Source organism: Anabrus simplex, chromosome 1 (genome assembly GCF_040414725.1).
Source record: "Anabrus simplex isolate iqAnaSimp1 chromosome 1, ASM4041472v1, whole genome shotgun sequence".
In the NCBI taxonomy this organism is placed as follows: domain Eukaryota; kingdom Metazoa; phylum Arthropoda; class Insecta; order Orthoptera; family Tettigoniidae; genus Anabrus; species Anabrus simplex.
In genome coordinates this window covers 1169473185-1169484121 of record NC_090265.1, presented here as the reverse complement: position 1 = coordinate 1169484121, position 10937 = coordinate 1169473185, and the positions used below count along the sequence as shown (strand labels likewise).

Sequence of the window (10937 nt, the reverse complement as noted above, 5' to 3'; positions counted from 1 at the left end):
AATGCTTGATTGTAAATTTTCACCTTTTTCTGGCAATTTTCCTGAAGAGCAATTCAGTAAATTGATTGAAGTTTATGGAAAATATTTTGATATAGTACGACTTAAATCCAAATTGACGACAATGTTCACTTCTGAACACTTCAAAGATAAGACTGTGACTCAAATCTAAAAATTTCTTTTGACCAGTGGTCTCCACAGCGGTCTTCCCAAGCTTTATAAGTTGTGCACAATGATTACAACTATTCCTGCTACATCATCATCTGTAGAACGCTCTTTCTCAGCACTAAAGCAAATAAAATCTTTCGTCCACAATTCTCAAAGTCAAAGTCGTCTCTCTGCATTGGAAATGATGTCTATAGAGAAGGATCTTCTAGTTGAGATGAAAACTCGTGAGGACCTCAACAGTGATGTCACCAAGGAATTCTGCAAAAAGAATCGCAGGGTCGAGTTCACCTACATGTAATTAGAGTAAATAGAATTGAAATTTACTTATACATTGTGTTACTGCATGGTTACTAGTTGCATGCCTCGGTGGAGATTCCAGGATACGCCACTGAGGCCTACCTACTAAACTGCTGCAGGAATTGGGTAGAGTACTGGCCTTCTGACCTCAAGTTGGTGAGTTCGATCTGGCTCAGCCCGGTGTTGTTTGAAGGCGCTCAAATACGTCAGTAGATTTACTGGCAAGTAAAGGAACTCCTGCGGGACAACATTTCGGCATCTCCGAAAACCGTAGTTAGTGGGACGTAAAACCAATAATATTATTATTTAGCCTGATTTTATAGACGTTGTCACTTCGAAATCTTTCGAAAACGTCAATGACTACTGATCAGTTTGCGCCATTGAACTATAGGTAATACCTACAGTTAAATGGTTGGCGCCAGCAAAGGGTATATGGCATATACTATGTGCGCAAGGTTCGAATTCTGAGGGCGTGTCCCCCTCTTAGGCGTTCGTGACAGCCAACATATACATGTTAAATCGACTACAAAACTGGACTGATTTTCGTTTGTTTTTTTTACATTCAGACATTATTCTGTCTTTTTTGACCAATTATAATGGTTTAAGTAATACTTTTTTTAACGTTTTCTTAGATTACCTGAATGCAAGAAGTTTAGACAATATTTGGTCTTTTTAGATTTAGGAGGACTCCACTATTCCAGGGTTGGCTCTACTTCTGTTTGTAAACAACGCTCAATATATTCTGACTTATTCTGTGTGCCTCTGAATTTAATTTTAACCAGAAAACTGAGGGGATAAATAACCCGTGTTGTCGCTGTTAGAAGTATGACGTTCTTTCTTCTCAGTTATTTGAAAGGCATTGGTGGTTTTTATTTGTATTGTCATCACTCCTTGTACGCGATTAACCCATATGTATATAAGATAAGGATTGTTTTTTTAACAAAACGTGTTCTGCTGAGGTGTTTTGATCATATTTCGAAACGTTTCTCTACCTTGTGTTGTGTAATAATTTTGTTCATGTGCTGGTAATTAGTTTATTTCTTTGTCAGAGGATTCTTGAATAGTTTGTAGAGTTTTCGTTCCCTCTCTCTCTCTCAGTTTTTTTTAAATATGCCTTCGAAGATCGTTTTATATCCTAAACATTTACATAGATTTTTCCATTCTGCAAGGCATTGATCAAGGACTTTTATTTGACCCAGTGGGAGTAAGTAACTTATCCTTATTCCTAACCGCATAATGGTGTACCGGTACGATTAACATATGTGCGTGAGGGAACCTAAAGCTTTTCATTGCGACCTTTATAGCGACGCTATGCTATATTGAACAATATGCATTTATGTTAAAAATGTGCATTTGTACGGAATTGTTTGTGCTTCATATTAATTACTTTCGAGCAAGTTGTAGGCCTACATTTCTCATTGATAGCTGAGTAAGCAGAACATCTATTACAGGAATTGTCTGGTGAAGTACCATGGCTAAATGGTTAGCGTGCTGGCCTTTGGTCACAGGGATTCCGGGTTCGATTCCCGGCAGGGTCGGGAATTTTAACCATAATTGGTTAATTTCGCTGACACGGGGGCGGGGTGTATCTGACGCGCAGGTCGCCTACGGGTGTCAAATACAAAGACCTGTCCTCGGACACTCCCGGCACTAAAATCCATATGCCATTGCATTTCAACAGGAGATAAAGTATTTTATCTCTAGAAAGGAATGATAATGTGCTGGTAGGTGGTGTCATGACTTGGAGTAAAGTAAATAATATCTATTGCTAACATAATTGCAGCAGGTTGGAAGAACTAAATTCTTCAGATTTGTGCCTGTATTGAGAATAGCTTTGAAATCGATTATGCCCTCTAGTTATTGTGGCAAGGAGGTGGGCGAGTTACCTCCAGCTCTAGTGCATGACATGGATATTTCAGGGAAAGAAAATACAGTATATTTAATATATATAAGGAAGGAGAAGAAGCACTTTCCGACTTATAAAACCATATTAGGATCCAGTCAACCTTTGATTTTCTGTCTGTACCCGTGCTTCACTGCGGAATTCTACATTGTATACAGAATTCTAGGTTAGGTAGTGTACACATTGTGAGCAAGATTGTATTAAATTGCATAGCTCTTAACTTTACTCTAGAAACACGGTGGGGAAGTCGCCAAACGTCTTTTCTCATATGAAGACTGGGTTAGGGAATTTTCATTGTAATGGTAAGCCCTCTTGCCTACCATCAGTCACAATCAGGTTTGGGACTTTTTATTATAATGGGAGACACTCACTCTCCACTTGCCTTTTTACATACTCAGAAATACTGTCTTAGTGGCTTTCCCAACTGAAATGAACATTGGTCATTACAATGATATCAGTAGGAATGGCGCGATTAAAAGCAAGGGTTTTGTATGAAATACTCGATTCAAATAAAAAACCACACATTTTCTCACTTTTAACGAACAGTATTACGCTGCACATTACAAATCTCATGTTATGGTCCGTATTGAAATGTACTTAAAGTCAAATAATAATACTAGATTATAAATTCCACCTGTTCAATACATAAGAGTTTTTTATTTAAATTTAAGAAATAGTTCTTAACATATTACATATAGGGACATGTTTAACCCATAATGAGGGCATCATCAGCCTAAAAATCTCATACCTGAAAGAAAGATAGATCAGGATCCTGATTGTTCTTATACCTAAATAAGAGGATACTGTTTTCGGTACAAATGTGTATAAAATGACTAGCAAGTATAATATACGGTAGTAGTTATAAGTACTCTTATGATAAAGTCTTATAATCAATCCTTATTGTAGATCTTTGCAAATGTCTCGTTTTTTAAATGTGGTAACAAGTGGTTAGTTAGAAGTTCAACAATAATACGTTAATTGCTGCACTGAAATAAAATTTGGTAAATATGGTGCCTTATTCTGGAGATGGCATAAGGAGCTTATAATAGCATAATCATTTAGGAAAAAAGTCACTCTTAGTGGTAGTAACATGTTAATTTTTTATATATATATATATAGAAAAAGATAATACGACAAACTTCTGGAAGCACTTAGGAGCGAGGACAAGTACTCGTCAGAAATGTATCTATTTTTATAATTAGCTGGTAGACGTGGTTGTAGCTTCTTGTATTAAAAGTCGAAAGGAAAATGTGTGAGGTTGAGTAGAGCTTGTGGTGTTATGTCTCTTGTAGCTTTTTGTATTAAAAGTCGAAAGGAAACTATACGAGGTTGTGTAGAGCTTGTCGTGTTATGTCCCTTCGACAGTTGTGATGTTAATTTGGTTAAATATGAGGTGAGTTGAAGAAAATATGTTGTGTGTGAATTTCATTTATCTTTTCAACCAGTACCTAGGCTCCGAGATGACAACCGATGGTGACTCATCACTAGACATAATAGATCGCATCAGGGCTGTGTGGTTTAAATGGTGTCATGTTATAGGTGTCCTGTGTAATATCACATTATGCTTCAGATCAAAGATTTATCATATATATCCATCCAGTGGTGCTCTGTGGAGCCGAATGTTGCCCTGTGACGAAGCGCGATGAGCAGATGCTGCACACTATATGGGGATGCTTTGATGTTCGTTGGGAGTATTGTGGCTGAACCATGTTAAGAACAAAGATGTCCAGAATACTCCCAATACCAGACAAGTTGAGAGAACCCAGGCTTCATTGATTTGACCACATGGCAATTGCTGACCTGGATTCGATCACAAAGAGGGCCTTGCATTCGGCCTACACAAATGATAACTCCAAGGACAGCCCAGGAAGCAGTGGATGGATGTACCACCTGTGGGAACATAGTGTCCACATTCTGGAAAGTCAGAGAAATAGACAAAAAATCTGGAAAGTCGGGGATATTTTTAGGCTCCAGCCTGTTGTAACCCAGGCTTTTGTAGCATTTTTTTTTTCCAGGTATTTTTTCACAAGAAGTGCACAACAATCCTGCAATTTTTGTTGTGCCCTTGTGTCATTTCTTTCAACCATTTTTATATTATTCTTTTTTATTTCAGTTCTAGGATGCTTTCTTGAAACTCATGACAATGGCTAACAAGCAGTGTACATTTAATAGACTAAACTTTGGCTAGACAGTGAAGTGTTTCCCAAACTGAGTGGTTGGTTGGACATATTAGTAAATGATGCAACTTCAGCATATTGTGAAGTGTGTTGTAAATCATCCAAGTTTAGTAATATGAGTAAACAAGCAGCAACTTCTCATACTAAAGGACCAACTATATAAAGTACATAAAAGCTAAGTCTTCCCAGCCAACAATTTCTTTCTTTCCAAAGAGTACCTCTACACCATCTCCACTTGAAGATACAGAGCCAAAGTTACAAAGGAATTAACAGTATCAGGAACAAGTCAAACAAGTTTGAAGACCTTCAGTGCGAATGAAGATGATGTCACATTGGCTGAAGCCATATGGGCTCTCCAGGTTGTCACTGGAAAGATGTCTCTCAACTCTTGCGATGAAACCCCTGAAGCATTCAAAATAATGTTCCCAGACAGTAAAATTGCTTAAAACTTTACTATGGGCAAGACTATGGCTTCCTATGTTATAAATAATGGATTAGCCCCATATTTTAATGAAAGTTTGCAAAATGACTTAAAACGGTGCTCTGACTACATTGTTTGTTTTGATGAATCGTTTAACAAATTCGTCCAAAGAGGACAAATAGACTTGTAAGGTTTAGGGATGTAAATCTTCAAAAAGTTGCAACAAGGTATTGGAATAGTGTAAGGGCAACTGCGGATCACTTATTGGTTGGGTCTGTACATGGACTCTCCATCATCATCATAATCATCATCATCATCATCATCATCATCATCATCATCATAATCATCGATTTTCTACTCCAGCAAACCGGGTGTGGGTGTTTACGAGCCTCTTCCAGTTCATCTTGTCCTCTACAGCTTTTGTTCTACCTTTTGCTGCAAATTTACATCACGTTTGGCAAGGTCTTTGAAAATTTGCTTTTCCCAACTATCACGAGGCCTCTCTCTGGGCCTCTTACCAACAACATTCCTTTAATAGTATGTTCATGGAGTCCTAATTGGAGCCATCCTTCTCATATGTCCATATCATCGTAATATGCTTAATTCTAAGGTTTCCAACAGGTTCCTGTTCAATCCAAGTTGTCGCCGAATACTTTCATTCCTTATTTTGTCTCTCCTTGTCTTTTGGAGACATGACCGAAGGAATTACATTTCAGTGGCCTGTAGGTAACTTTGTGCAGATTTAGTCAACGTTGCTGCTTCCAGTCCGTATGTTAGAATTGGTACAAGATATGTTTTGTACAGCGTGAGCTTGCAAGCATGGGGAAATGAGTCATCCCAAAGTAATTGATGAACGGAATGGTAGAATTTTGATGCAGCTTGTATTCTATTGCCAATTTCTTGATTTGTGGTATTGTCAGAAGAAACAAAGCTCCCTAAGTATTTGAAGTTATTGATAATGTCTGCTTCATCATTTTGCACTCGCAATGGACTGCTTCAGGATTTCGACTCATCACTAAACCGACGGTTTTAGTTCGGTTGATGATCATTCCCATTCTTTCAAATTCTTCTTGCCAAAGATCTAGTTTAGCTTGAACTTCTGCTTCTGTCTCACCCCATAGCATAACATCATCAGCAAATACAAGTGCATTTGTTGTTTGATCCTTCATTTTCACTGCTTTTGTTACCTCATCCATTACAGTAATGAAGAGAAGTGGTGATGGACAACTTCCTTGTTGGACTCTGCTCTTGGTTTTAAAACAGTTTGACCTGCCTCCTTGAATTTGCACACAGCACTTTGTCTCTCCCTACCTTTAGGAAATATTTTGCAAGTCTCAATGGATGGGCTGAATGTTAACCTCAGTTTTATTTAAAAACTTGAAAATCATTTGCAAGTGCTAAACCCTGAGGGCAAATCTCTTCTTGATATAGGCATATGCATTTTGCATACAGTGAATGGAGCCATAAAAACTGGGATCTCTGGGATCTCCAAAATTGACTGGGACCTTTCTCATTTTTCAGGTCTCTGTACAGTCTTTTTAAAGATAGCACTGCTTGATGTGCTAAATATACATATATAACAACAAGCACCCCATTTCCTTACAAGTTCACTGCAATAAGATGGTTGGAAAATGAACGCTGTGTTGATCAAGCACTTAAAATATATGATCACATTGACAAATTTGTGAAAGAGTACACTGAAAAAAAAATAAAAAATAAAAACCTTCAATACCTTAGAGAAGCTGTGAAGAATCCACTACTCAAATTAAGTGCTTTTAGAAGTATTTTGTCAGATGTTGAATCTTTCCTCAGAAGATTTCAGAGTCAGAAACCTATGGTGCCTATGACTGATTTGTCTTCAAATTTGAAAATTGTTTTGAATATAGACCTAGACTAATAGGAATTCATTACATTCACCTAGAATAGAGTCCGATTCATTGGCTGAACGGTCAACGTACTGGCCTTTGGTTCAGAGGGTCCCGGGTTCGATTCCCGGCCGGGTCGGGGATTTTAACCTTCATTGGTTAATTCCAGTGGCCCAGGGGCTGGGTGTTTGTGCTGTCCCCAACATCCCTGCAACTCACACGCCACACATAACACTATCCTCTACCACAATAACACGCACTTACCTACATATGGCAGATGCCGCCCACCCTCATTGGAGGGTCTGCCTTACAAGGGCTGCACTCGGCTAGTAATAGCCACACGAAATTATTATTATTATTATTATTATTATTATTATTATTATTATTATTATTATTATTATTACCTAAAATAGAAACACAAGTTAATTGCTTTTGATCTCAAGAGTGTTTTAAATCCACATGAAATAGTATTAGATTGCTGTGGTATATTTTTATTTTCATATTTGAATTACTCCATTAATAAGTTAGTTGTACTGGTACTTTGTTCCTGGGAAATGATAAGATAAAGGTAGATGTTATGCCTACATGTTACCTTTAATCAGTTTGTTTATATATAAAGTGCCATCAACGTAGGCCTAATTGTTTTTCCATAAATAATTGAAAAAAAGGAAGTGGAGAGAGAATTAGGCCAGCTGTGGGAATGGTAGAGGCTGGAATTTCCTTTTTTGTTCTTTGTAAAAGATGTTGTTTGGCAAATTAACTTGTCACTCAGTTTTCGTGAGTCAGGGAAATTTTTCTTAGTAGGGCAGGGAAAGTCAGGGAAACTTGAGAGAACATTTCTGTGGACACTATGAGGAAGATATGCGAGCAGTAGGAGTCCACCTCTCCAAAGCAGCAGACCACCTGTGATAGGGGATGGGGTGTCTTCTGATGGAATATAACAATAATAATAATAATAATAATAATAATAATAATAATAATAATAATAATAATAATAATAATAATAATAGTAATAATAATAATAATAACAATAATAATACAGTAGAGTCTCGATTATCCGACCTAAATGGGACTTGGAGTATGTCGGATTACCGAAAATGTCGGATAATACAGAACAACTTTGAAAATGAACTGAAACAAACAGGAAGGCTGTACTCCAGTACTAAAACAATGGTATGTTTTATGGTACTCTATTTATTGAATTATCAGTTCAATTGTACAGTACATGCAGTATTGAATGAAAGCATTCTAAATGTCTTACGTAAAGAAACTTGTCAACAATGTCTGCTTGCCTGCTGATCCACGTTTTCTTGCTGTGAGATCCCGCAATTGACGCAAAAACCAGCACCTCTGTTGCGCTTGCTTCCGGCTGTTGTTCAACGTAGGTTAATGCCATTTCCAATGCACTTAATCCTTCACTGTGAGTCATCGTTTTCTCCTCTTGTTCTGCAATGCCTCGTTCTTCTTCATCATCATCCTCATTCCCATTAGCATGCACAAAATCAATAATATCAGGGTCACTTAGTTCAAACAGCTGATCTTGTGCACACCACTTACATCTTCAGTCGTAGCATCCTCACAGCCAGGAATGCAATTCAGTAGCGGCACAATATTTTCCATTATTTCTTGTACCACCTCCTTTCGATGTTCATCCTCACTCAACAATTTGTTCCAAGACTTTGCTAATGTTGTTGTTTCAACTTCTTTCAAAGACTGTGCTATCCAGTATGCCACATCTTTCATATTGATTCGTTTTAACTTTTCTATCATGTCGTTGCCATTGTCTATTTCCTCTATCAGGGATGAAAGGAGTTTCTGCCGATATTTCCTCTTCAATGTTACCAGCACACCTTGGTCCATTGGCTGGCATAATGACGTCACGTTAGTAGGGAGGAACATGACTTTGATGTCACCACTTCTAAGCTCTTCATTTGGGTGTGATGGGGCGTTGTCTAGTAGAAGAAGCGCTTTTCTTGGAAGATTGTTCGAAGCAAGAAATTTTTCTACATCTGGAACAAACTGTGTAAAAAAAAAACATTCTTTAAAGATGTCAGCAGACATCCAGGCAGCCTTCTGATTCGTGTAATGGACTGGAAGAGCATTAACAGACATGTTTTTAAAAGCCCTAGGCTTCTTTGCTTTACCGATCATAAGCAATTTTGCTTTTAAGTTCCCAGTAACATTACTACAGGCAAGAACAGTAACTCTTTTCTTACTACGCTAGCCAGGTGCAGACGTCTCGGCTTGGGCTGCGAGAGTTTTTGATGGCAGCATCTTGAAATTTAACCCAGTCTCATCACAATTAAAAATCTGATCACCGGTTAATCCTCCAGCAAGACTTATTTCTTGAAATTCCTTTTTAAATTTCACAACCTCATCGGATTTAGCTGACAGTTTTTCTCCACAGATATTAAGCTGCCAAATGCCATACCGTTTCTTCCACCGATCAAGCCACCCCGCACTGGCAGTAAAATTAGGGTCCCCTTTATTAAACTCCTTCTGGAAATACACCGCCTTTTCTTGCAGATTGGGGCCAGATATTGGCAGGCCCTTTTCCCAGTGTTGAGTGAACCAAAGAAGCGCTTCACTTACTTTTTTGTACTCACATTTTTTCATTGTTTTTCTAATTTTCATTGCATCCCTTGTTGCTCTGGTAGAGCACCACTTTTCAATTTCTTCCCTTTTTTCCAGTCTCCCACTGAAACACGTCCAACACCATAATCTGAAGCCACGTTTGAAGAGTTTCCCCTTTGTCCAGTCTCTTTAATGCACTCAACTTGTCTTCCATAGAAACAATCACTTTCTTCCGTTTACTTGCCATACTCACAGAGGATATGAAAACTATAACATCCGCACCCAACCAATACTACAATGAACAATGGCTGAAGACTCGCTGCACCTGTCCTTGAGAGAAAACCCGGTCCTACCGCCAGCGGTCAGGCCAGTGCTTGACCCACGGTCGCACCCTCCACACCGGGTGTCCCTGAATTTAGTCTCCACCAAAAGTTCAAATTAAGTCTACCAGTGTCAGATAACACGGAATGTCGGATAAGCGAAGGTCGGATGAGCGGGACTCTACTGTAATAATAATAATAATAATAATAATAATAATAATAATAATAATAATAATAATAATAATAATAATAATAAGAAGAAGAAGAAGAAGAAGAAGAAGAAGAAGAAGAAGAAGAAGAAGAAACAAAATCTTCATAGTTCATAGGAATGATGATCAAGAGGTCCTAAACCCCTGTGCACAATGCAACAACAACTCTTTGTGGTTTCTTCAATACTGTATTTCTTTCAGTTATGCCCTTGCCCAAGAGTTTAGGTCTTAATAATATCGTAGGCATGGCTGGAGTGCTGATGGGAAATAAGGGTTCCCTTCCACCCACATTGCTCCTGTCTGATATACACGTTAGTGCTGACTTCTGTAATCAGTTGAAAGAACGTGTTCACGAACTGAAGAAAACGATTAGTAAAAGGATTCAAGCTGGAAGTTGTTTCTATCATAGTGTAAGAAACAGGTTATGGGACAAAGATGTGCCAATGGATGCAAAGGATACTATGTACAAGATGTATTACGTACCCATAACAAGTTACGGAGCAGAACGGACCAAAAACATGAAATTCATAACCATTAACAATATCAATATTCTAAATATATGCAAAACAAGATAGCAGGGTAATGGAGACTTCTACTCAGAGGAATTCAGAGTTATTCACAGCGGAGGAGAAGTATCTGGATTGAACGGAGTAGCACTAATCATAAGTGCAAAGTTCTCATTTAATGTAATAAACACTTATCACATCAGTGACAGGCTGTTGATGATAGAGATGAGTAGTCGACCTACAGACTTAGTTGTCATCCAGGCAAGAACATCCAGGCCTATTGAACTGAGAATAATATATAAGTAATAATAATAACAACGTTTCCACCTTTTCAATACTAAAATATATTCACAAAATTAGTATTGAAAAGGTGGAAACGTTTACGTTGTTATTATTATTACTTATATATTGATATTGTTCCTTCTAATCACATTTCTTTTAGCTCTTCTAATTTTTCCACTCTCAGGCCTCGTTCAATCTTAAAACACACACTGGTCTGA

General features: G+C 37.9%; 1 protein-coding gene across 3 annotated transcripts in view; it reads left to right on the top strand.

Annotated features, from left to right (window-relative positions):
- The first annotated feature begins 1188 nt into the window (after positions 1-1188).
- The window catches only part of Ctl1 (choline transporter-like protein 1), a 290689-nt gene continuing 280940 nt past the window's right edge, over positions 1189-10937 (top strand). For 2 of the 3 annotated variants that reach the window (XM_067151040.2, XM_067151020.2), the window contains exon 1: positions 1189-1285. The gene's annotated coding sequence lies outside the window, so the exon portion shown is untranslated. Of the gene's footprint in view, positions 1286-1423; positions 1488-10937 lie in introns of those variants that run through there. The other variant, XM_067151031.2, reaches the window with a different exon arrangement.